The 27697-nt window shown below is 37.6% G+C and overlaps 1 protein-coding gene across 1 annotated transcript in view; it reads right to left on the bottom strand.

The window, feature by feature from the left end:
* The window catches only part of MAGI2 (membrane associated guanylate kinase, WW and PDZ domain containing 2), a 765547-nt gene that overhangs the window by 203361 nt on the left and 534489 nt on the right, over positions 1-27697 (bottom strand). The gene's annotated exons all lie outside the window — the stretch shown is intronic.

Raw genomic sequence — 27697 nt, 5'->3', positions numbered from 1 at the left:
TCTCCAGACTAAAAAGACCCAAGTCCCTCAGCCTTTCCTCATAAGAAGGATGTTCCAGTCCCCTAATCATCTTTGTAGCCCTTTGCTGTACCGTCTCCAGCAGCTCCCTGTCCTTCTTGAACCGGGGAGCCCAGAACTGGACACAGTACTCCAGATGCGGCCTCACCAGGGCAGAGTAGAGGGGGAGGATAACCTCCCTCAACCTGCTAGCCACACTCTTCTTGATGCACCCCAGGATGCCATTGGCCTTCTTGGCCCCAAGGGCACATTGCTGCCTCATGGTCAACTTTGACTTGTTCATACTGTTCAGTAGCAGAAGATGGAAGTTAACTCCCTGTAGGGTGTTAGCAGCAGGGTTAGGGGCAAATAGGTGTAGTAAATTTTACAGTTACGATTTTTTGTGGAGTAGACTGCATATGCATATTAGACAACCTCATGACATATTCCATACACAAAGTGAGCATTTGTGTGTATTGGGGCATTGCTTAAAGAGGAGAGAGGTAAAATATGTGGCCATGATTCTTTTTCCCAGGTGTTTGGAGATTTGGGGTGAGAGGTACTTCAGCTGAGTTATAAGCTTATTTTTTGTCATTGAATTTCCTATCAGTCATCTGCCACTAAACATCCAGCATTTTAGAAGTCATCCTAACAACAACAGCAACAAAAAGTTCCCTGCAACCAGCTCTTTATAGGAAAGTTTCATGCCTCCTTGTCTTTAGATGTGGCTATTTGCCAAACCAAGACCTCAGCTCCCACTGTTGTGCTCTGCTTATCTGGATCCCCTTCCTTCATTTGGACAGGCCTCTCTCCCTTTGTTTATCTATCCATCCATCCCGTTTTCCTCCATCCCATTCTCCTTAACAGTAGGGTGAAATTATGTGTCATGTGTGTGAGGAGCTATATCTTAATTTAGATTTATTCATTATCCATTTTTTTCAACTGTCTTACCATCAGGATTCCTTGATCTTTAATGAGATAAGGGACAGGGAGAGAAACCTACCATATTTTTGGTGTTAGGACTTTCTTTGCAGTCCACATATAGGAAGCAGGAAGGATCCATTTAGACTGCCAAAAACTCTATGAATGCTATTTCCCTTGCAAAGGCAACGTGTCAGTCCGTGAAAAATTCAAGTACACAGAACAGAGCAGAGAGATGGGCTCATGCACATCCAGCTGGGCTAGGGTGAAGAGTGAGGTCCATAGCTACTCTCTCTGTTGATGGCTTAAAATTGCTTTACCAGAGATGCTGTGGGTGCCATATAATGGGTGAGGTGAATGTTGAGTGTTTTAGACCATTTGAGGCATACTGAAAACCATCATTGAGCATCTATGTTTCCAAGAAAACAACTAGTAGACATATTCTTTCTTGGGAAGTATTAAATTTGGTTGCAATATATCTGCAATACTAATTCCACCTTTCCCTCCAGTAGGAATGACAAAACTCTAGGAAATGCATAGCTGTGGATTTTTGAGCACTAAGAAAAGATAGCATTTAAAGAGAAATGGGTTCTCAATGAAACCGTAGAGAAGCTCGTTTTTGTGGCTCATAGGGAAAAAAATGGATACAAGGTAGAGGAATATTCAGTATTTGTGGTAAGCAAAAATCTATGCCTGAATGCACTGCAGCTGAGTTACACGGGACTTCTGCTGATGATTTCAGCAGGAGGAGAGCAGCTCTTTCTCTGGAATGCTGCCAGGCCCTAGAAAATGTTTGGTGTCTGAAAAAAACCCAACAAGGTGAAGGGTGACAGTTTCGGGAGCACAGTTACAGAATCAGAAGTAAGTGGGAACAGTCCCCATCTGTGTCGGTGAAAGGAATAATCACATTTCCACAGAAACTTCCTTGCTAGGCTTTGTTCAAAGAATAAAACCTGTCAGCATTACAGCATATCAGTAACAAAAAGAAAAAACTGACAGAAAAATCACAAAGCTGACAGAAATGGTATGTCTGTGGTTCCTGCAGACAGCACTTGCCTCTATTTTCAATGGGAAAATTGAAAAGTTTCCATTTCATTTAAAAAAAGATCAAAATCATATAAACAGATGATGAGAAAGTTCTGGTAATCAATGAAACAAGTCTTCCTCCCTAGCATAAGATTCAGTCTACTCTTGAATGAGCTTGTAATAGAAACCTACTGAATTGGACTTTTACGTATTTCCTGGGAATTCCCCCCTAGACCCAGCCATCCCTTGTGTAGGTGTCTGCGTAGCTAAACTCTCATTTATGCCACTCTCTCGTGGCTGCAGCTTGCGGGGTTTCTCCAGCCTCAGCCAACAGGCAGAGTCTGGCCTTTAGGTTAATGACGTGTCCCCAGATTGCTCATATCTGACCTTTACACAAGTCTGCTTTTATCAGGGATTTGGGAAAGGAGAGTCATGAGACTAGGGAGAGCTGTGATACAAAATTATGAATGCATTTATGTATTGCATTCTGATTTCAATTTCTGGTTCTAGATTAAGCAAAATAGTTGGTTTAATCTTGCATGTCACTCACTTTTTACTATCTTAAAAGACCTCTAGGCTCTCATTTGTTATTTTCACTACACTTTTTATAAATTGCAGTAGATAGAATAAGGCAGCACAGCTTCTATTTTCCTGTGTTTGAAATGCAGGAGTCCTGCCTGGCTTAGACTAAATCAAGTGAAAGGCCATGGCACACATGTTGATTTTGTATTGCCTGTGATTGGCACAGTGTAAATGTGCATCAAGGCGATACTAATTACTATTGAGACATAAAAATTTTGTCGCTTTCCTTCATTCTAATCCCAAAGACGAATTGTTCATAAATAATATTTGAAGTTAGTACAATTATTTGAATATCTATACAAATATTTAATCAACCAACAATTCAACTACCGTATAGTGGTAGTTTAACTATCACTGCTTAGGCACTATTGGAGACTTTCCCTTGGAAGTGGTATTTTCATTAGACTTTAATACAGAGATATAATTAATGGATAGCTGTCACAGCTGCTCTATCTGGTGATTCACTAAAAGATGTCTGAAAAATAAAATGTATTGCAAAAGTGCCAGCTGCAAGTGGCAAACTGGAAAAATGACATGTTAAATTATTAAATGAGAAATGATGGACTATGCATTGTAATATGCATTCAGATGAACACTAAGTTACTGAATTAGTGTTCGTTGTGATAAAGAGGAAGCTGGTACAAAAGACCTGGTCTTCAAAACTCTCTGTAGTTCCCTGGCACAAGTTTTAAGGACAGGTCTATACTGCAAGTCTAGGTCAGAGCAGACAAAACATCCACTGTCTGTCCATTTAATAAAATCCTTTGCTTATGCCAGGATGCCTTTTTCAATAATCTGATGAAGTCCTTTCTCTCGGGAAGGTGAAACCCTGTGCAACTCGGAGAGAGTCTGAGCTGTATTTTTAGATGCTCTGTAGAGAATAAAGCACTGGGCAGAAACTCAAGGTGCAGTCAGATGTTTGTGCACCAGCTTCAGACATGATTCTGCTGGGTGATAGTTTCCCCCATGTAGGTGCAAAGTTTATCAAGTTAACTATCATTATCTTTAGCAGGGAATAGGACTGATTGCACCATCAGGAACAGGTGAATAGCAGCTTAGAAAGCTGTTTACCCACTTAAAGCCTTTCATCCACTTAAGTAAAATAATGTGGTAGAAGCATGCAAAATGGCTGTGCAAGCACTTAGAGTCAAATTTCAGTGCCAAAATATAAAACTGACCTGTTTTTGTCTTCAGCTAAATTTGCAGTTAGTGTTGTCCTCTCAGCTGAGAGAAGGTTACCAAAAGCTGATTATTTAACGAGTAACCCAAGCCTAAGTGACAATTACAAAATTGAAATGCTGAATAGTAGTATTTGTAGTACCACAGAGATTTTGGAGCTGCTTTCTACTGCTAAGTCACCCCAAAGTCTATGTCTGACAATAACCACAACATGTGTTTGGCAATTGCAGCCACAGAAGAATGTGTGGGCTCAGGCCGTTCCTTAAGCTGCAAGGATGTTCATGTAAGAGACTTGGAACTGCTGATACAAATGAGCTCGAGTTAGGACTAGATGGTTAGGACTAGCTAGAGGTTAGGACTAGGCAGCAAAGTAAACCTGCCCAGTAAAAGATGATGGGGCTTACAAAATTAAATTGATGCAAAATATGAATTTAAAACCAAAAATGTAATACAAGCATAACCTTTTTCCCCTTAGATCACACAGCAAACTTTCACAAAGATTACTGTATTCATTATCCACATCATAACACAAAATTTCTAAATGAACAGCTTAATAGCTTTGGACATGTCATTACATAACAACCAAACAGGTGACTCTCCTTTGCCAATTGCCAAGCTCTAAATCTGAATTAATTGCTGAGCTATACATTTAAATTTATATTATTATTTTTATATAATAATATCTGCTCTGCAGCTGATAGCTTTTATTTTGTCCTTCAGTGCCTGAACAGTAGATTCTAAAATGATGGTGGATTCCTGAACGGATATTTAAAAATTCTAAACTGATATGTGCCTTTTTTATAGTGAGGATTTTGAATAGACTTTTTAAACAAATAGAAGGAGCTGGCAAGGATTATCTTAATGTACTAGTGTATTAATATATCTCTTGATAGAACAAGAGCTGAAATAGATTGTAGGTTTTCTTTTCTTGGAGGATGATAGTACTGAAATTAGAGCAGTTAGCTTGATAAACAATGGTAATGTTTTTGTTAGCTTTAGACAACTTAAACACAAACAATTTTCTTGAAACAATGGAATTGGGAGCCAGCAGAGCTAAGAGCATCCTTCAGGTTTTTCTTCGGTCCATTGAGTGGAAGTCAGCTCTATATGCCTGACATTGTGAGCATGCAGCCTCCTTCCCTACAGACAGGCTTTATAGCTGTCTGTCTGGTGAAGGCATCCTGTGTCTGAGGATCTTGATAAGAAAAACAACAGGATCTAGGGAAAAAAGTAACCGCTGAGAGACAGAACAATTTACATACAGACAAAAGTACAAAAGGCAGAGTAGTGACATCCCCAATACCTTGTACCTCACTGGGTCTGTGCCTGGGCACAGGCACCTGCCTGCAGAGACCCAAGGGCAGGTTACAGAATTAGGGGCTTAGAGTTTGGATAAACTCCAAAGAAAGCGTGATGATGAGCTAACGCCTAACTAAAAGGCACACGGGAAGAAAAGGGGAGTTTAATAAATAAAAGAAAAATCAAGAAAGCAAATAGGCAGAAGTTATTAAAAAGGAAAAACGCAGGAGAAAATAAGTGGGTTTTATGATATACAGCAAAAGAAAAATATATAAAGATTAAACTGCTATAAAAAGAGGGAATTAGGGCAGAATTTAATAAACTATGCAAAAAAAATATTACAGTTTCCTTCCTTTCTCATTCTGTCTAGGATTTTTCTAATCAGCTCAGCATTTGAGGCCTTCAGTTTTGCAGTTTTAGTGATGCATTTGTAGTAGGTTTATTTGGGTTATTATGTGGTACAAATACTAAATAAGCATGACTGTAAATGGCTAATAGCTTAAATGCCAGCAAACATGGAGCCTCTGACACAATGACATTATGCAGATTAGCATATACCTGTTACCCACTAATTCATCATCAGCGATCGATCTGCAAATATTTCAGCAGCATCACTGAGGAAGATAAAGAACATGTTGTATAGATTTTCCTTCTCTAAATATGGGCCTGGGTAAAGTCCATGACAGATAATCCGTGAGCTAGGACTGACATTGCTTACTCCTGAATTAACAACATCTTTAAAGTCTGATAAAGAGAGAGCCTGTATCTGCAGAGCTATCAGTCTGATGTCTTTAGCATGTGCTAAGATCACTTAAAGGGTGAGGAGGGGAAGAGAGATGGAAAAGGAAATGGGATTAATAGAAATGAGATAAAGGAGGGTTATGAGGCTGATAAACATTTTAACAGTTGAAGTAGCCCTCTAGTCAAGAGAAAGGAAAGTCGAGCTTTTTATACATGTTAAATTACCTCAAAAAAGACAGGTTTAAACCCCATTTCTGAAGATATACCTAATAAGACTTAAAGAGAAAAAATATCCTAATAAATCCATGACTAAGAGTATCTGTAGGCACATAAAAGTGTTAAAGCTGCAAAATCCTCTTAGAACGGCCCAAACCCAGACGTATTAATAGAATGATGTAGTGCCCTCGTTGTTGCTGTAGCCTTATGATTGCATGACATTGCCAGAGTGTAAGCAAGGGCAGCCGTAAACTTCTCCATGTTGAATAAGTTTTATGTTCTCAGTTACTGTGGGGTTTTCCTGGTCTGAAATCTGAAGGATACAGGTGACCCTGTTTTAACCGCAGAGCGGCTGAGCCCACCGAGCTCTGCATGGCCGTGCTGGCAGCACGCAAACCTGGCTGTCTAGAGCTGGGCACAGCATCTCCCTTCTGCACTGCGGTGCCTGCCTATAATGACGGATCACTCCAGGGAAACATGGGTCCTCCTCAAGCCAGGCAGCCCACATCTACGATCCCAGGAGGAGCTCTGCTCCTCCGTCTCCTCAATAGTGTGTAGTGAAGGTTACTGAAGCTGGAGTCTAGAGTAGATCCTTGTGAAAAGACCCACTGAAGACACTTGACAGGTGAGAGAAAAAGGACGGCTGGGATTAATCAGGGGGTGCTTGAAAGACAGCCAGGATGGAATGGGAGCTGTCCCCCATGCAGCTGAAGTGGGAATGGGGACTTTAAGTACAAAAATAGCTGAGCTGTGTCCTTTAGGCTTGGAGAACACCAGCCAGTCTGAAACATGGAAATGTATTGCTTTTTCCTGTTTTAACTACACCTCCTCTTCAGCAGTCAGTACTTCTACCTCGGAAGAGCACCAGCACCTCTATGCCAACTTTCAATCTGGTATATATTAAACCAATGGAGATAGGCATCTCCAGGAAATTGATTTCATAATGAAAGTAGTGCAGCACTAACTGTAGTGGAACTCCAGAATGGCATTCCAATTGATAATAAATAACTCTATTTTCAGCCCAGTGGTGATAAAGTATTTAACACTAATAATTCCAGTACTCAGCAGAGATAAATTCTATCTTTGTTTTGCCTTGCCTTGCCAGGTGAGGGAGTGGAAATCAGAAAGTACAGTTTAAGGGCAAAAGGGGTGATACCAGACAATACCTGTGGGATCCAGGAGGGAAACAAAACAGGCAAAGGCTCCTTAAAGAGCAACCACTGCAGCAGTTCTCTGTAGAATAAATAGCATTTGCTAACAGAGGTGTTGCAGAACAATTCACCCATCCCACCTTCCACAAAAGGGAAGTTAGAAGCATGCTTTGTGTTTCTCAGGACAATATGTTTGAAGCTCCTGTTAAAGTATTTTCTCAAAAGGCTTTACTGAGCCTTATCCAGGTGTGCTGACTAGTAACTTGAGAAATGAACTTGAGGATTTCAGTGAAGGTTTTGGTACCAGAATGTGCTACTCATGGCTAGCAGATGTAAGCTCTCTTAAAGGGTTACATGGATGGGATTCACAATACTAAATGAAAGGTCTGTTTTCTCATCACAGATTTGGCAATTTAGCTATAATCATTAAAAATCTGACACTCTATGAAATCACAATACTGTGGGCCTCGCTACAAGTATCTGTGTTCCTGTAATGATCCAAAATCTAGAGGTCAAACTAAATTTTGTAAAAGAGATCGTGTTTGTCCTTTTCATTTTGGCTCAGGTAACTTTCATGACACAGAAATTAAAAAGACAAAAAAGAATAAAGTTTTTCATTCAGCCTGTAAATATTGTAAATTGCTTTTATGAATTGAAGTTTTTTATTTTGCCTTTCTCCATTAACTTTTAAGCTGGCTGATGTACTGATGATGCACACCTCTGCACATATATGTGCAAGGGACCATTTCACATATAAGGTCAGGGAATTTACTAATATTTATTCCTTTAGAAAGACATTACCTAGTACAGAAATTCAATAGATGATAAGAACATTGCAATACACATTTCATGTTTTTATTACATTCTTAGCAGAGTGAATTTCAATAGGATAACAGTAGGTCTTTGAATTTGGATAACTAAAGATTCCACTTTGTCATTCTTAATGTCTGTCAAAGGGCACTATGAGTTTGAAAAGCATATTTTTATAAAATATCCTTGCATGAAAAGAAACAAAAGCATTGGCTGGATGTGCATCATAGTTTTCTGGTTATTTTTAAAATTAAGAATGCCATTGCTTTATGTAGGTATATAATATTAGAGAAATGTTTTGCAGTCCTCCACTTTCAAATTCCCATGTAATAAAATAATGCTGCAATAGTCACATTTCATGTACTTTAGTAGAATACTTTTCTTGCTTTCATACGCTACAGAAAAATGTACCTAAATATGTCAAAGAAATATGTCTGTTGCTCTAAACTGCTATAGATTTTTTTTGTTTCGGATCGTATTCGAATTAGCACACTTCAAATCTGTCATCGAAAATAAAAGCCTTCTGTTTTATTTCCTTCAAACAACAAGCCTTGATCTAAAGTCAACATCGCAAGATAATGCATCCTTTGGGGAGTTTCCCACTCAAAGCAGAGTTTTGCTAAGGTCAGACAGGCTGTGCCCTTGGCCATTCAGGAATCCCCAACTGGTAATTTAGCTTACATGCCATTCTACTCATGCCTCTAATAAATGGCTTCTTTTTTCCCAAGCTAATGACAATCTTATGAAGGAGTATTTCTCTCATGTTTGTAAGAAAAAAAACAATTAGCCATAGCTACAAAAGCCATTGACACAAATATATCATCAAATTGGTTTTGTGGTCTTAAATGGTGGATCCAAAGGTGTTGTAAATGACTTCATTGTTAAACCATTCAGATATTAGATTTACTAGGAGACAGGCTAGTAAAAGCAGTTATAATGTTTAGAGCAGGACTTGAGAGTCCTGAGAGATGCAGACCAGCTGCAGCATCCGTTGACTCCGCTGAAAATTCTGCAGGTCTGTCCTTCTCTCTCAGTTCTGCACTTCATGGCTCTATATTCCTAGTCAGCATTGTGCAGAGTGAGCACAAACGGCACTTTAAATATACATGCCTCATAAAAGCATCAATCTTATACTTAACAGAGCTGTGCATTTTTCCTTAGCAAATGTGTTTTGTCAGCCTCTCCTGAATCTTGTTTTTGAAGCGTCTACTTTTATTGAGACTATATAAAGTCTTTTGGGAAACTCAAACCAAAAGCTTCTGTTGGGCATTAAATGAATTCCTTTTAGATTCTGAGCAAATAAATACTCTATTAGTGTTTCATAAAGCTGATATAGAAAAATAAGTACACCTAGTACTCATCTCATACTTTATATATTTGTATGTCCATGCTGTATAAATAGATGTGTGTATGTAGACATGCATTTCTCTTAAACGCCAACAAACTTTGTAAATAATGAACTTCACAGATTTCACACTAATCAAATTACTTCTTGCTAATAGGTATCCATGGAGGCTGCTCCCCAGGTTTTCTAATTTTTCTCATTATGTTCTCTAATTTTTCCAGAGAGACAGCTCAAGCAACTATTTGATATACAACGGCTGTACCCAGCTGGCTTTCACTCAAGCAGTTGCTTTGATACAGCATCACATGATGATACTCATTACTTCAGATAAATTATTCAGAAACTCCCAGATGCAGTGTCGTGCAGTTTACTAAGCTATAGGAGAAATTTGCTAAAGTGGGATGATTTTATACCAGAAACAAATCTGAATTTGTGAGTATTATACGCTCCTAATAAGCCAAAAGAACCCATGTACTGGGTCACCAAGTTTCAATTAAACATTAGCATTATTTCTTGAAAAGTTCCTTTAATACAAAGTTTTCTTTATTTCCTTTTCTCAGTGCTGTCTAAGTTTACTGAGGAAATAAAACACGGTAGCAAAAATTTCTAAAGTTATAAGTTTTATTTCCTGTAATTCTTAGAAATTTTAATTGTGAAGAACAGTTTAACATTTTCAATATTACTACAGTATTCACTCTTCACATTTCAAAACGTATCAGAGGATGAAGTTAGCTTAAATTTAGCCCCAATTTTTTTTCTTTTCATTAAAAGTTCTTCAAAGTTCTTAGATGAATAGATAATATCTGGAAACACTATTTTAAGAATGAAAAATTTGAGAGAGAGAGATATATATATAAAACAAAATTTCCCCTTTACCTGCCAGTGCTTAAAGCCATCAAACACAGTACTGAATCCAGAGCTCTATCCCAACATAACGGTATTGCCTTTAGCAACAAGACACCAAATAGATTCTAGAAAATATTCTCTAAGCAACAGTGAAGCCAGCAGTCTATTCCCTAACAAATTTGCCTGTTGTCCACCTTCTACAGGGCTCTTTAGTAGCACGGCATCAACAGGAGGTTGCAGGGGAGTGGAGGTAAAGGACAAGTGTAAAAGGCTTGTGTCTTGTGAAAGAAAAGGAAGGTAACGGCTGTTGTTGCTGCTGCATCAGGCAGATTTTGCGGGAGAACCCACACTAAACCAATTTCTCTGGCAATCCCCTGCCCTGGTTAGACACCTCAGGAAGCCTCTCACCTACTTCAAAGACCCCCTTGTGATTCTCACTCAGGGTCAATCCCCACTGACTCCCTTTACTGCTGCCTGGGAGGACAGGGGTGTCAGAAAGAAAATCCATCTGATTTAGCAAAAAAGCTAAAGGTGAGATGAAATGCCCTTTGGAGGTGCCTGCAGCTACAAAGAGCCCATGGTGTGCAGCTCTGGATTTCAGCATCCCACTTTTCCATTGCTAAGTTGGGCCAGCTGGTTTCATTTCTGTGGAGTAATTGAATTCAGCTAATTAAACTGAGCTGCTGTTACCATGCATTCCTAAAGCCTCCGTTTCAGAAACAAGATGATGTATTAACTCTCCTTCTGGCTTTTTTAACATGGTTTTAAGTCTATTTCACTGGTGGATAAAAATATGCAAACAGTCATCTTAAAGGATCAAGCAAAATGAAAGTAAATAAAAATTGCCACACATTCCTTTTTAAGATCTTGTGATTCTGAAGCCACCTTCCTGATTCTGAGATATTGAGTAAAGATTCTGAAAGCTTATTCCAGATAGTCAAATTAAAGCTACCTGTGAGAACCTGAAGAACAATCTCCTAATATGGAGTGATAAAATGGCAGATGAATTTTAATCTCCATAAATGCAAAGAAATGCACAAAGGGAAAAATAACCCTAACTGCGCATACACATACATACGTAATGATGGGCTCTAAAGTAGTGATTACCACTCAGGGAAAAGATCTTCAAGACACCAGCTTAAGCCCAGTGGTATTCAAAAAGCAAACAGAATGTTAGCAATCTCAGGAAAGGAATCGAGGCTAAAACAGAAAACAGCATTATGCCTTCAATAGTGCACTCACATCCCAAGTATTGCCTGTAGTTCTGGTCATTCAACCCGAAAAGCACGTAGCAGAACTAGCAGAGGTGCAGAGGGGGACAGCCACTGTCATCAGAGGCTTGGAAGAGCTTGTTTGCAAATGGGAGATTTAGTGGACTAGGATTCTCCTGCTGAACAGATATTGCATAAAGGCATATGATAATGGTATATGAAATTAGTAAAGATATGGGTAAAGTGCAAAGGGAATTACTATTTAGCACTTTTCATAATAAAAAAACCCATGATTACCCAGTGAAAATATCAGTGAGCAGGTACCCAACAAAGAAAAGTTTTTTTGGTTTGGTTTTGTGGTTTTTTCCCCCTGAGAACACATTACTGAACTGTGGATCTCATTGCCCCAGGAGGCTGGGAAAGGGGAAAGTTTAAATGGCCCTAAAAAGGAATTAGATGCGTTTATAAAGGATAGTTAAGCACAATGATCCTTAGAGAGCTTCTAGCTCAGAGATTCTTTCCGATACTGAGAGAGAGGAAGTAGGAAGGTGTGAGAGGAAGAAGATTATGTCTGCTTTGTTTCTTGTAGTCTTTTGCCAACCATCTGCTTGAGCGGTACTTAGAGACAGGATACAGGTTAGGCAGAGAGCTATTCTGAGCCAGTAAAGCAGACCTTATGTTCCTACTATGTTTTCCTTGCTATGTGTAAAGTAGGAATTTATCTTTATTCAGCGCAAGATCCAACTTTCTTTCAGATATAGAATCACAATAAAAAACTCCAGAATTCTAATTCTAATTCTAACTCTAATTCTAATTCTAACATCCTAATAGAAACAAATAACTCTAATTCACTTAATAATGTATTATTTTTAAAACAATTTGTACAGTTGCTAAAACAGAATGAAAACCAGGTTTATTTTGTCCAGGAATAAAAGCAGCTTTAAAACTATGGATCTCTAGTTTTTCTGGTCAATATCACACATAAGTTTAGACCAGAAAGACTTCTACAGCTTATATGTAATAAAAGTTTTTGTAGGATTATACTGTCCCATTTCTGACTGAAGTCCATGGAAACTACCAACACTGAATATGCCTGAAAGAACTGCAGTCTGTAGACTTGCTTTTATACAACCCTAGTGCATTATTCTGGTGCTGAAGGTTTGAGCAAGTCGTCTTTTCTTTTCTTCCAAGAAAAAATTATTTATGCCAAAGCACTTTACAAAGAAAAATACAACTTAAAACTATGATAAAACTCATCACACTAGGAACATTCTATAAAATCCCAGCTGAGGTAGGCATTCCATATTCATTTCAACTGAGTGTTAGCCATACATGATTTTAATTTTAACAGCAGCAAGGAATTTGGCATCTCTCGTCAGGGACTCTCATCACAGCATGACAAAAATCCACATTGTATAAGCTATGCAGCCTAGGAACACCTGATCACAGTTATCCTTTTAGTTTAACTCCTTTGATGAGCAATTCCCAAAGGCAATGTTTTAAGTTTGTAGAGAAAATGTATCTCTAGCATTAATCTCAAAGATTTACAGTGATAGGAATACATTACATAGAAGGAGAAACTCCAAGAAGAAATCCACAATTCTTTCAACCAGTTTAAAAGCTTATCTTGCTTTGCTCAGTGTTGCAAAATTCTGTGTGCATGAATATATGTAAAGCTGAACTAGCATTTGGCCACACACAATGTTTAAAAAATAAGAGCTGGGACTCAGTTCTCAGAAGGATCAAATCCTTGGTGGCACTACTTCAACCTCACATTCAGCACAAGTCTGTACAAAATCTCAGCTGATGGGCATTGGCTCATATGAAAGGCAATATACAATAGCAAAAGCTGAGGGGCAATAATCCCAGTTCAAACATCTCCTCTCAGTTGCACATGATAGTAATGAATTTCGATATTCTGCTTTCCTTGTATAGCTCCCTACAGCAACATCAGTGGGAGACCTGCATACATAAGGAGAGCAGAATAGCAAAACAGAGAACCAGCAGCTCAGAAGTTATCGTGATTAGAATGGTAGAAATAGCTAGATTAGGTCAAAAGGACATGCGATGAGGATGCCCCCACTATTGCCCGAAGTATAAGCATTAAATTGACTACACTAATAACTGTGAATGCACTTTGAAATATGTGCAAATTCATTATCTCTGTATAACATTGCGCATGCAACAGGAACATAAGCACATTTAAATTTTTAATGCAAGTCTTCTTTTTGGGAACACAGGTATTTGTTTTGCAAAGCAGGACATTATATAAATATCAGCTCCACCTTTCCCCCAGGGAAATATTTAAAAAGTTTTCTTATTGATTTTTCAAAGCCGACTATATTTATAATAACAATGCCTAACTTAATTACTATGGCAATAACAGGGCTCGTTTGCTACCCCAGGAAAGGAATAAGAATCTGCCATTATGTATCTTTCTCAGATTAAGGGCTACGAAACAAAAAACATCCTGAACACACTAAATATTCTAGCTGGACTTTCTACCGATCTGGTCATTACTAAAAAATACTCCAAGGGGAGAAAAAGTTATTACATATTTGTGAATCTCAACAACAAATGAAGGAAACATGAGCAGAACAGTAACTCAGAGACGATGGTTGGCAGAGTAATGGATGTGGGGTGGTTGATTTTTGTTTTTTAATTGTCCCAATAATAGTGGGAAGAAAGCCAGCACACATGCAATTTGCCCATCAGCCATTAATTATCAGCGACTGGTGCCACAGTCATTCAAAACCCATTAGAAGTGAGAGAAGGAAAACCTATCACAAAGGCATACACAATCCAGAATAAACACTGTTTGCACACAAATTTTAAATGTGGATTGCACTGCCACCAGAATACTCATTGTTCTCTCTGGAAAGAATATACATGAAGACATAATTACAATACTTGGTGTTGCATAAACAAAATCTCAGAAAGCACACTCCTCATCTGAATAGGGAATCCTTCAAGTCAACCAATAACAGGAGCCTACACTGAGAAAAAGGCAAAACCTCCTTCTTGCAGATGATGTATTTTTCCACCTAATCCAATGCTCTTCACTGGATTTCCACAGAAGCCATTGAGTGGGTTTTGAAGAAGTCCCCTATCACCTTTCACTAATGGAGAGTTTATTTGGGCTTCTTTAAAAAAATAATAAATCTGTAGGGTTCTTTCAAAATTAGTCTAAAAAAATTAGCAACAACAGGATTTGCCAGCTGGCTTCTTCTCTTGTACTAGTGTCACTCATAATCTTACTGATGCTTATGTAAGAGATGAAAGCATGTTTATTACCTTCCTTTATCCATAACAATGCATTCTAATCCTGCTTTTGCCTACCTAGTGATAGTGTGGATAGAATAAATACCTCAGGTCTTTACTAAAGCAAATGTTTCTTAAACTAGCAACTTTATTCCTTGGAGAATTAAGATTAGGGGGAAAAGATTGTTTGCTTTTAGTCCTTGCTAGACCAAATTCTACTCTTTTTAACCATGTGTTAGATTCCATTTCAGTCAGCAAAACAACAGATAATTCAAGCTGGGCGTAATGAAATTTTAATGTAATACCATTTACTGAAAGGGATAACTAGGACTATATTTTTCTACCCAGCATTATCTGTTTAGTTTATTTATAGAAATTTACATATTAATAGATATATTCTAGCTACAGTCATTAATTTTTCAAACAAAAAATGATGCGCAAATTCCAGCAATCAGTGTAGCAAGCAGCAAGTAGGCAATATTGTTCTACTTACCATGATTATTTCACTAGGCCAACAAAAGTCCAAAACCACAATTTAACTTCTCAAAAATTAACACTTACATTTAATGAATAATCTAAACTATTCAGTAGATGTCAAATATGGCACTATGAGACCAGACATCATAGGGAAGAATGAGAACAGAAGGATGGAGAGAAGAAACTAAAGGTGATAAAATCCTTCAAGAATTTGAAAAACAAAGTCATGGAGGATATAAACCACAGAAAGTTCAAATAATTTTGAAAGTCCCCTATGTAATGAACAGGTATTAGCTATCATGCCTTTTAATAGTTGGGAAGCCATACAATTTAAGTTCTTTCCATACCATTTTTCAGTACTCATCAGAGCAACAGTGTACAGTCTTGTATGTTAATGTACAGCTTGCAAATACAGGCATATTCTTTGAGTTGTGAAAAGGCAAGGTAAGTCAAATAGTGATGGGGACAGAATGTTCAAGCAGATATATAGCACAGAAAGTGACCACAGAAAACTGAGGGGTAGAAAAGTACATGGAAACATGTGTCTCTTTGAACAAAGTGGACCACCAGAAAAAAATGGCAGTTTTCATGAATACTAATGAGGGGTACAACATGCAATAGCCTAATGACCCCCATTAAGCCTACTGAAAAAAACAATGATGAGACTGAAAAGTCTACAAAATTGCCTGCCCCCCAAACCACTGATGATGGCAGAGCTTTCCCCCTTCCATAGCTGAACCAGAAAGAAATGGAATGATTCTTCTAGTCAAATGAAGTAAAGTAGGGGATCAATTCCAGACAGAAACACTTAGAAGATGAGTGTCTGAGTATACAAAATATATCAGCCCCAAAATAGCTAAATCTGACTTCATTCACCATGTAATGGTGAAAATTTCTAAAAAACTGTCAGAAGTTGAAGATGAATTGGTGGTCAAGCAAAAGGCATAGTATTAAAAGCATGAGCTCCATCTTCTGAGAGCAGTGGCAGACACTTTCAGATTTAGTAGGTGCACAAAACCATGATGAATCTATCAGGGATTGATGTAAGTAGCTCTAAAACTGCTTAATTACGAAAGTGATATCCATTTTTTCTGGATGCTTTTTGGACAGAAGTAACAGGACTTTCAGATATGGATAGAATGCTTCTCTTTCTGTTATAGGAAAACTGGCATCACTGAAATTTTCTTAAAGGCGTGAAAAAATGCAGAAGTGTGTTCTTCTGTAAAGGAAAACCTTGCTCTCACAAGTAAGTATTCTGTTATAGAGAAAGTAAACTGTAATTATAAATTCTATAAGCAAAATTTTTTCTTGTAAAAAGGGAAAATCATGGACTACTTAAGAGAAAATAGATAAGAGAAATCCATCTGGGACTGAAAGAGGAAAAAGTTGTCTGCTAGTTTAAAAAAATAAATCCAACCCTCTCTTACCCCTTGCTCCCTCACCCCAAAATAGCAGAACTTTTGGACAGAGCAACTCATGTCTTTCGTGATGGTGTCAGAGCTGAAAGATGAAATCAAAATTTCTAAAACTAAAACAATTCTCACATTTTTCAAAGTCCATTTGAGCAAAAGTACACTGAAACAAAGTCCAATGCCCGGTACATTTAACTATGCAGACAAAAGAAGCTGTAGCTTCTGAGTTATTTCCAGAGTCAAGCAGAGCAAACAATGTTATTACTGCAGCGCCAGTACAGGAAAGGTGGAGGTTATCAACAGTGAGATGTTATCTAGACTAAATAATTTCTCAGACAAAATTGCTAGTATAGTTGGCACTATTGTTAATAGTTTTGGCAGTATGATATGACTTCTTCCCCTCCCTTCATGCACCAGAAGACAGAGGACCCAATGGAAGAACTGAGTATTACTCCATTGTACAGGGAAGCTCCCTGGGCAGCCTTCCAGTCTCAGCAGTTACCAGAATCTGGCCTGCATGGCTACAGAAATATGCACATATGTAGATATTTAAGTATGTCTTGTTTGTGTTTGTAGCAAGTGACTACATTTATCTGGAATCCCTCTGCATTTCCATGGCCTTTTCAGTTTTTACAGTTGCATAGACAACAAAGATCCAACACTTCACCAGAATGTGTAAACAGAAATTATTATTTTGATGAAGCATTAGACTATATTCTGTAGGATTTAATTACATATAAAGTTTTGATGTTTAAAAGAAACAAATGCTAAAATTTCCCATCTGGATTCCAGAATACTGCTTCACCAGTCCTTTGCTCCTATCCTTACTAGGTGCAGGGTTTTCTCATATCCAGAATGACTTTTCCCTCTTTACCTTTCTATGCTGAAATAATTCTAATGTTTTAAGGCACCACAAATCCAAATCTCTTTTTATATGGCCTGCAACACTTTCTCCACATTTCTTCTTTTTATACTCTCCACCTTTTATAGCCACTTATTCTACTCCAAAGCCTTCCCCTACTAATTCAGAAATGCAGTTCTTCCCAACTGTTCTGTGGCAGCCACCATCCGCATACTAAATACCTATACATTCCTTGCACTCGGGCAGACACACTTCTCAAAAAGCTTGAAATGTTACCACAATGTGTTTTTTTCTCTCCCACAAACAGTTCTCATCTGCCACTCATCTCTCCCACCCAGTTCTCATCTGGGTCTGCAAGGATATTAGTCATGAAAGACAGTGACTTTTTAAAGTGCTGAGTTACCTGTCAAATCTTAAATACAGGACATCTGTACTCAGACGAGATTTTCCAGCTCTATTTAACAGGGACTCCAGCACTCATTTCAAGGAGTTTAGTCTAGAATCAAAGCCCAGGTCTCACGAAAGGAAAATTACTGAGACTTTTTTTAAAGCATATTACAAAAATATAAAGAAAATGGAAGCCAGGAAGTCGTAAGTAACAAGGAATTCAGTTAATACTAAGAAGAAACCCTGAGGTAACTGTATTTGTGAAACTCAACTGCGAAAGGTACAGAAAAGTTTGGATTCATCTTCACTTTCCTATAAATGTATTGAATTACAAGCAAAGAACAATCAAAGGATGTTTAAAAAAATGACAAATAATCTGCCTTTAAAAGGATCTGAAAAATAATGAGTGTTACTAGAAATTTTAGCAAGTCATTATATTACTTATCTGGTAGCAATGTGCTTTGAAATGACTGCCAGGAAATACCCCACAGGTCTGCACAACAAGGCAAACTTCCCATCAAAGAACACCAAATTGTTTTTAACTTCTAAATTCAACAAAATTGCTGACCCTCTGGATGAAATTTAAAATGAGGCCATCATAAAGATTAATTTTTAAAAAGGAGAAGATTGCCATTCCTTTTTCATTAATGATCTCTGTTAAAAACAAGAGCTTTCATAAAAAAGCCAGAGGGAGGAGAAATAATAAAAATGAAGGTAGCTGGACATACTGTAATGAATATAATCCCACAAGTCCCTTTTTGTTAAATATATCATGTTTCATTGCATTTAGAAGTCAAGGATTGAAGGATTATAGGGAGAATAGAATGAAAATAATGTATTCTGATTTCTACTTATGATTAAATAATATTTCAGAAGGAATTTCAACCTTTTGTTTTTTATTGGCATCAAGGCCTTGGTTATGATCTTTGCTAAACATGTTGTTGTGAATTCTTTTCTATGTAAAAAGATTTTCTTCTAGAATTTCACACATTGGCGCATTCCTCTCAATGGTCCTTCTAAGAATATTTCAGGCCACTTCTATTCTCATACCACACAATGCTTGCATTTTAGTGGCAAAAATCAGCTTCATGCAGTCAGTGAGATTTTTGCTACTTGCTTCAGTGGAATCCAATTAATAGCTCATTAAAGATATGAATTTTTAAAACTCTGTCCCTGTTTCTCCTCATGAGTTTAAAAAATCTGTCTCCCTCCCTTTCTAAATTTCATTACAGATTTGAGCTGAAAACTGCTTAAGCTTAGCCAGTTAACTTGGCAGCAAAATGAAAAAGGGATGCTATCAGAAACTGGACGTGAGGAGCTCCAGCAGCACCAGCAGAAACTCAAGCTACCGTAGCCATTTTGTGGTGGTCATTGTAGCCTTGGGCCATCTTTCCGTTGCAGTGCACTTTAAACTGTACTATCCAGTTAGCTCCAGTTTGCTGGCTGTTTTGGGGTCCATCACTGGTGAATGTGTTTAATTTATTCTGAAATTAAATTATAATTTGAAAAAGTTTTACAAAATAACAGTCAACCTTTATTGCCATTTTAAAATGTATTATTCATTATATCTTACATCACTGATGAACATGCTGCATTCCTTACAGTGGGCATTTATTATACATGTTATAGTAAAGACTTAAACTGTAAAGGGCCATATATCTAAAATAATACTTCATATGTCTATGAACCTTTTCAGCTGAGAATCTTGGAGCATTTTACAAGCAAATAAGTTTCACAGCCACATGAAAGCTGTGTTTACGTGACCCCCTTTCATAAAACACTGAAACTTGTAGTGATTTGTTTTCGTAACTTCATGAACTAATTAGAATGAAAGCCTGTGATTTTCCTCATCAAGGACCACGGGACAAGTTAGTAGCTTCCTCAGCCTGCATTTAACAACCTTTAAAATCCTCAGGTCACTGGAAGAGTTACTATCAGGCTGACAATGCCTGTACAGGCAGGGATCCTTGCAGCCTGTGCGCTGTGTCAGCAGGCAGCCACAGGATGCCTCCAGGTCTCGGGCATCTCCCCATTTAATCACACAACCTGAGTGAGCAGTGAGAGCAGTGAGTGCAAATCAGCCAAGTGCTAGCTGAACAATCAAGGAAAATAGACATTTTTTCTATACTTTTATTCATTCTTGTCCTTGCAATTACCAACTCTATTTAAGATTAAGGTTAGCACTCTACAGGGATTAGTATGTCTGAGACTGTGAGAAACTGTAATGGTTCTGAAAGCAAAGTAATACTTAATAGTCCATTACAGCTTAAAGGACTTATTTGTCACACCGATAAGTGTGCTCCAAGGAAGTGCTCCATGCACCCAAGACTTGCCCCAGGGAGATATCAGCAGGTAGCCCAGAGCTGGCCCCAAGGCATCGACAGCCAAGGTATATACATGTGGACAGCTATTTTGTCCTCAATGTTATTCAGGGATGAAGAAGAATTACTCTGATAAGCTGTGTCACTGCAACCAGGTTGTCCAGACAAGTATCTTCCGAACTCCCAGGAAGAAACACTGATGAGGTGCCCCCTTTCTTATTTTTATTATCATTATTGTGACTTTGGCATTGAAGGGTTTGTTGGTCAATTAATGCCCAGCTGGTGTTGCCAGCACAAAATGCCCTTCAGAAGGTCATGACAGTTCAAGAGATTGTTTAATTGACCCAAAATTGATAATGCTAGCTGAAAAAAGCATGTTTAATATGTACTTAAATGACAGAAAAAATTCATTGTGATCAATATTATTAGAAGTAATTCCAGCTCCATTACAAAACTGATGACATTAAATACTACTTAAAAATGGGGTTAATAAACTGCAAAACAGAGTTCTAAGTAAAAACTCTGTGGTTTAAAGGTGCAATATTCTTATCATCTGAAAACACCTGGTTTTAAGTCAAAACTGGAAATGAATTTGGTAGTCTGTCAATCCATTTCCTAATTCCTAGTCATTTGTTCATATCACAAAGCCACCAGGCAGGAGTGCGTGATGGGCAGTCCCTACTCAGAAGTGACTCAGGCCTGGAACAGGAAGGGTTTTGATGTCTGAATTGAAAGGCATTTGTAGAGCAGTATCAAAAGTTTGCAGCAAAATTACTCATGTATGCCTGGCACTCTCAGCTGAACTCTGTTAGCATTGCTTACTTGCCCTTGGGGAAAAAACCAACAGTCCTTGGCACAGCAACTCAAACCATGCCAGAGGAGATGGTTTGAAATGTCTAGGGACAATGTCATGCTCTATGTTGCTCTCATATTTTCTCTCTGCATTGATTAATCTGACGTTATATTCTGCACCCCACCTGGCAGAGGAGCTTACTCAATGTGTTTTTCTCACTTGCAGGGTAGTATCTTTCCCAGGCTGTAGTAGAGAAAGTTGGTGTGTTTTAAAATAAAAGAATTAGGTCCCCATATAATTTTTTAAGAAACATGTATAAGCGCAATCCTCAAGAGAGGATGCAGAGGAGGCCAGACTCTGGCTCTTAGATGGATCAGAGCCTTGAATATTTTGCTAAGCTCTGGAGAGGATCAAGATTCAAGACGCAAGTTCGTGATTAACCTTTCCTCTTTTCTGTCTTCAGCTACCTCCCTCTTCATTGTGCAGCCTTTCTGGCTTGTCATTTTGTACTCAATTCCTGACCCACAAATAAATTCCCAACATGGGGATGTGGATTCCCTTTCAGGCACTGGGTCATCACATATCAGATGTTGCAGCAAGTATGTGGTAGGTACCCATATCAGCTACGATGGGAAATTCTTTGCTTTTCCCTTCACAGAGAAAGCACCTCCTCAGCCATATCCTATCCATCACAATTGCACACTACGCTTCCTCTCCTATTTGAAATCACTTAACACGTCTGTATTGAGACATAAGGGTTCTGTATTTTTTGTGGAAAATATTAACTGGCATTTAGACTCCAGCCTCCAAATGGCTTCAGTGAAGATTTAAACCCATTTCAAATATTTCTGAACTTTCACGTGAGATGGACAGGTGGACAGACAGAAAGTTTTTTCAATGTGGTTGGCAGCTGTTTTTTATTAACTGAGGTCAACAGGAATAATAAAAGATAACATAGACTAACTAAATTCTTATGAATTGCATGGCTGCCATGGACCATGGACTGAAAACTGTATTAGAGAAGGACACTTCTGTGGTCTTTATCTGTGTCTTAGTGGTATGTTATAAGTTAATGTTAAGATAAAATTCTCCAAGACAGCTTTCCTGAAAAAATGCACATGTGAACTGCTAATAAAATAAGCAAAGGTCTCTTTATATATAGTCATGTCTCATTCTATGTAAAAGCATTATTTTATATGGTGACCATATAAAATATACATATACACATATAACATTCCAGCATTTGAAGAAAAGAATTAAGCTATGCTGGTACAAAGTCTAAAAAAGAGACTCTCCTCAACATATTTCCAACAGCAAATATAATTCCCTGGAAACAGGTTTTAAAATAGTAATGTTGGTAGACCCTTGACTATCGTGGAACAAATGGTACCATTTAACACACAATATAACTAGCACTTAGACATCAATCATGACTTGTATAATTTTAGGAGTTCTTGTTTTGATCCAGAAAAAACCTACTTTTCTGAAGATGATATCTCCTTCTACTTTGGTTTCCTGGGGAAATGAACTTTATGGGTTCATACTGTCTGTCTGTTCACCATTTCCTTCTGTTAAAGTCTGAATCTATTGTTAGTTTTCAACTAAATTTAGCTGAGAGACATATATCTCAAAGATAAATACGTTGCCCCTGCATCAGATAATATACCCTGAGCTCAGCAGATACTTGTCTGGCCTGCACGAGCCAATTCAGTTTGCAGAGACAACTTAAAAAACAAACAAACAAAAAAAAGCCTTTTACAAGCCACCGAGAGAAAAATTTGTAAGAAACGATGAGCAGAACACCACGTTGAGAAACACAGTGCTCAGGGTCACGCTGCACTAGACAAAACCCAAAAGCTAGCCTTCTCTCCCAGTTCATATCAGAATCCATTCATTCAACAGAAACAGGGGCTTGATCTGGAGTTGCAAGATGTCCTGCTAATGTTTTGTCCACTCAACAGTGTAGGGCACTTCCTCCTCATTCCACATCCTCCTTTACCCATGTGCAGAACTGCTCCAGCCAAGTTTCACATGTAAATCTCTGATATGGATTCATCCCAATCAGCCAAAGAGTCCCACACTCCTTTGTACCCTAGACTGCTGAAAGATTTGGTTTCAAACTCAAGGCTACTGCTACTTCAATCAAATGAAAACTTATTTGTAGATAAGTATTTATCTGCTACAAGTTGCCACTAGTGGGCATTGCCACACATAAATTGTATCCATATCAGATAAAAGTTCACGACTTGGTTTCCAGTGAAAATATGTATGAGGGAATCAAGAAGTAATGCTTTGCCCATAAAACCAACATGCCTATGCCCAAATGCATCTACAAAACAAAAATATGAAGGGTTGATATTTTTACTACAGCATAGTAAAGAATCAGGTAAACAATGACAAATTATTTCTTATTATGTTTGTGATTTAATTTAAGTTGCAATGTTGGATAGAGTTATGCATATGATTAACTATAGAGCAGCTTGCACTTACTAAAAGGAAGGAGTGTATACAGACAGACATTCTACAGTTTGATCATGACAGAAATGCTCAAAAATTCTGTGTAAATAAGAAAAAAAGTGTGGTTAAAAGTACGGAAAAAACTGTTTGTGTCATAAAGGAGTCTGAGTCACATCTATTTTTTGATGAAATAACAAATATTGATAGGTATTCAGTATGAATTAAAACAAGAAATCAAGTGCTCCAAGTTTTGAGGCAATTTCTTACTCATTTTATATGTTCAATTGCAAAATCTTTACAAGTGTAAAGAAAAACTATTTATAAATAAAACAAAACAGTTTCAAACACAGATTTTTAAGATGCTCATCATGAAACAGGAATTATGAAAATGACTGATAATGCCAATTATTTATTCTTTCTTTTCATTATTTATTTTTATTCCATATAAATAATCTTCTCAAAGGAAGAAGAAAAGTATCAGATAGCAAATACAAAAAAGAACAATGAAATCAAAATCCTGTATTTTAAAGCAGTAGAGTAAGTTGGATTTTATGCCTCATAATAATAATAATAATATTACCTCATAGACCTACAGGATGTCTTTTTATAGGATTTATTTGCTGGTAGCTGAAGTTAAAATGGATATATTCAATGGTTCGTTAAGCAGTTTGAACTCTGAACACGAAATTCAAAGTTTATTAAATGTAAGCAAGATGAGAAACACAGTCCTAGGTTTTATTTCTTTCATGCCAACAGTCAAACCTGATGATATTATGAGAAGTTATTAATTTTCACAAAGTCTGGTGAAGTTTCAGATATTTTTAATTTTGGATTCCTGTTTATGTCTGCAGAAATATAACAATAGAGGTGCCCATATAAACTTTTCCTCTGTCACTGGAAGTCTGAGTTTAATTTCCACCAGAGTCAGATGGTTTAGGGAGGAGGAACACCTGCTGGAAACAAGCAAAATAGCCAAGACTGCAGACTAATTGCTGGGCTTTAGTCATTTCTAAGATTAGTGTAGGAGCATGTAGAAATGGTGAGGCAGTAGCTGAGACTAGGAACATGAAGAGGGAATGTATGTCAAATGCTGAGGTTTTGAGAAAGAAACATTTTTCAGCATTAAGACACTCATAAAATATAACACAAAATTGTTTAATAACATTTTTTCTTCAATCTCAGAGCCATTTAAGAGGTTTCCAAACTGAGCATGCAGTGAACAAAGGTGTTCCTGTGCCTCACAAGAAACATGTTCAGCTAAAAATGCACTACATGAGGTTTCAGAAAAAAGTAAGGAAAAGTGGGCTTATTTACTCATGTGAAAGATTATTGGTTTCCTGGGACAGTTATACCCTTGTGATTACAGATAGCCTAATCAGCAATCACCCTTACGATTCTGAATTTAACATTTGTCTTCCGTTTTGGTTTTTTCTTTGCTGGCAAGAATCATATGAAATATATAAATATATAACATAAATATATAAATATATATGTTTAAAAATTAAGTTATAGCAATAAATCTACAGCTTTCATTTTTTTTGAGAAATTCTGAAATGTTTAGTGATGATGATTGATCAAGATGAGAGTGTTCTCAAAGAAGGAAAGGGAGCTGAATTCCTGAATTTGTGACTACATGCGTACACCGCATGTGCCATGCAAAGCCTTGAGAAGGAATTCTGCTGTCTGGGTGGAAAGGAAAAGGGAGAAGTCCTATATGCCATGAAGTGGCAGGGCAAGGATATATGGAGGTGGAAAGTCCCGCTATTAGCGAAAGGGAATTTCTTGGAGGACTCAGGGTGAGAGATGCCCAACAGGAGATGTCATATGCAGCATAAAACAAGGGGCTCAACTAGGAGAGAAAGATGAAGAGAAGAATGGTAGCTGTGTGTGTTGTTGGCATGACAAAGAGCGCTGAAGCTGTGCGTGGCAGTGAGCTCACCAAAAGGTATCGCCTGTGACTATAGGAATGGCGAAAAGGATAACCCAACAAAACATGACAGGAGGGTGTGGTTCAGTTCAAGATGAAGACACCCTAAATGTAGTAGTCTGTCTATGTACAGGTGTTTACATGTGAACCAGATATCTGTGCCTTCTAATTGTCAAAATAGAGCTGATAGTCAGTCAATGAAGTTTAAAGGCAACTCAGCTCACCCTAAATAAACATCTATATTTTGCACTTAAGTTGGTGGGTGTAGAGGAGATGGAAAGACAGATGACAGATGAATGCTAGGTGAAATCAAAGCTTTATTTATAGTTTTAAGCCTACTTGTATTTGAAAACTAAGAGATAAGAGAAAGGAGGTTGACATAAAAAGAAAGAGAAGGTTAAGAGCAATGGAGACTACCGATTGAGATGGATTAGTAATGAAAGAAGTGAAATCTGGAGTATTAAAATAAGTGAAATTTCACATATCTGATCCCAGGAAATTTCAACCGCTGTTTAATCCCCAAATTGGATAAAGAAGTAAAAGTTCACTTTTCTCCAGAATGGAAAGTTTCCTAAAATGGATTAAAGAATTTGAAAAATTTAATTACTACATTTCTTAACCAGAAATGAACTTTCTAAAAACTGTCATTAAGGCTGAACTGCCTTTCAATATTAAACTAAATTTTTTACTGCCTTATGGAACTTGTCATTCTTTTCTATATTCTCTCCAAAGAACAGACTCTGTTAGTAGACCACTCACATAATATACCTGTAATCATGCAAATCCTGTGAGTCTGTAATGTAATATGACTTTACAGAAAATGTAGCAACCAGGGAATCTAGCTCACAGAAACAAAGGGGGCAGAACTATGACTTCTGTAGTGCTCTACAGATAAAAAATGTGTAACCATTTTTGATGTGAGGAAAAAAAAGGAATCATTTAAAAGAAGCATTCCAATTCAGAAAACCCAAATATTTAATTCATGTTTTCAGGAGAGAAAACACAATTATTTTTAATGAAGTCAAGATTTTCTGGAGAAAATCAGAAATGTGTAAAAAATTCTAGTTCTTCTTCAAGAACTGTCAGCTATATCTGCTTATTGCTATTATGAAACTCAGATGGGCACCATACAAACAGAGAGTAAGAAGTAATTCTTGCTTCAGAGACCTGCCATCTAAGTCGATCTGACAGTGCAAAAGTCGAAGTAATTTGCTGAAACTCACACAGAAGTTCCATGACAGAGACAGAAATAAAGATCAGCCTGTAAAACCTCCTGACCTACAAAGGGGTTTAGAGCAGTGGGTGTCATTAAAGGAAAACAGAGAGTCCACAGCACGGAGGCAAAGAAAGCTTGACTCGGTACAGCTTGTCAAATCTCTTGGCAAAGGCATGTGAAAATTTTTCCAATATGAGGGATGTGCTGTAAGGTTGGTTCAGATTTTGCACAGAGAAATGAGCGAGCACTGGGATTTGCAGGCAGAGAAGCCAGAGAAAATGAAGAAATTGGTTTTGGCAAAGGAATATTTAAGAGCTGAAAGTGGAAGAGAGGAAATGCCTGGAGCAGAGGGGGGCCCCAATATTGCTAGCCCAGAACATCATGATTCAAATATTGAACGCTGCTTGGAGGTTGTCTGGTGTGGAAACTGCGTGCTGGTGGCAGAATGAAGAAGGAGGATTTGGCAGGATTTGCACTGAAAGGAGAATGCGAAAGTTGAGTTGTTCAGAATGAAAACCTGATAGCAGAATCTGACAGGTGATAAGGACATCATAATGTATCTCAGTGAATCAATACACGTTTTAGATGTGACAAAATGAATGTCAATGAAAAAGACAAGTTATGCAGATAGCAATAAAGAAGCAAGGTAAGTATCATTTCCTATCTAAACCCTGATGCCTTTCTAAAATTTTTTATCGCTGAGTAAAATGTGCCAGAATAAATCATAAAGTGCAACAGAAAAGATGTTTGGCATAAAAAACATGTACCAAGACATAGCTGAAATGCATGTGAAATTAATCCTTGGTCTGACATTATACCTAAACAAAAATTCCAAATCCCCGTGTGCTATAACAAACTCCCTGGTGTTGGACCTCAATGGCAAGGTACAGTCATTTTAAGGCATATTAGACATTTTTAAGAACCTTTTCTTCTGCAGGTATTGGATTAAAAAAAACCCCAAACCACCACAACAATTTTTGAAACAACCAAAGAACCTTAGGAAAAGACAGGATGTTGCAAGAACAATCTCTGTAAGAATAGAAAATCTCTCCCTAAAGTCTTTTATGCTTCACTTCAAGTACTTTGCATTAATGAGCTGAGCAACCCTTAAAAGAACAACATGACCCAGCATACTATAATAATTCAATAATCCAGTAGGCAAATAGTTACAAAATAATGCTGTTTCTTTAATCCACCAATCTTAATTTAAAATTGTTTCAGACACTTTGGTATTTTTTTTAATATTTCATTGCTTGTTGT

This window comes from Gavia stellata, chromosome 4 (genome assembly GCF_030936135.1).
Source record: "Gavia stellata isolate bGavSte3 chromosome 4, bGavSte3.hap2, whole genome shotgun sequence".
NCBI classification, from domain to species: Eukaryota; Metazoa; Chordata; class Aves; order Gaviiformes; family Gaviidae; genus Gavia; species Gavia stellata.
The sequence above is the reverse complement of the archived record's forward strand: the minus strand, read 5'-3'. Positions and strand labels throughout refer to the sequence as shown.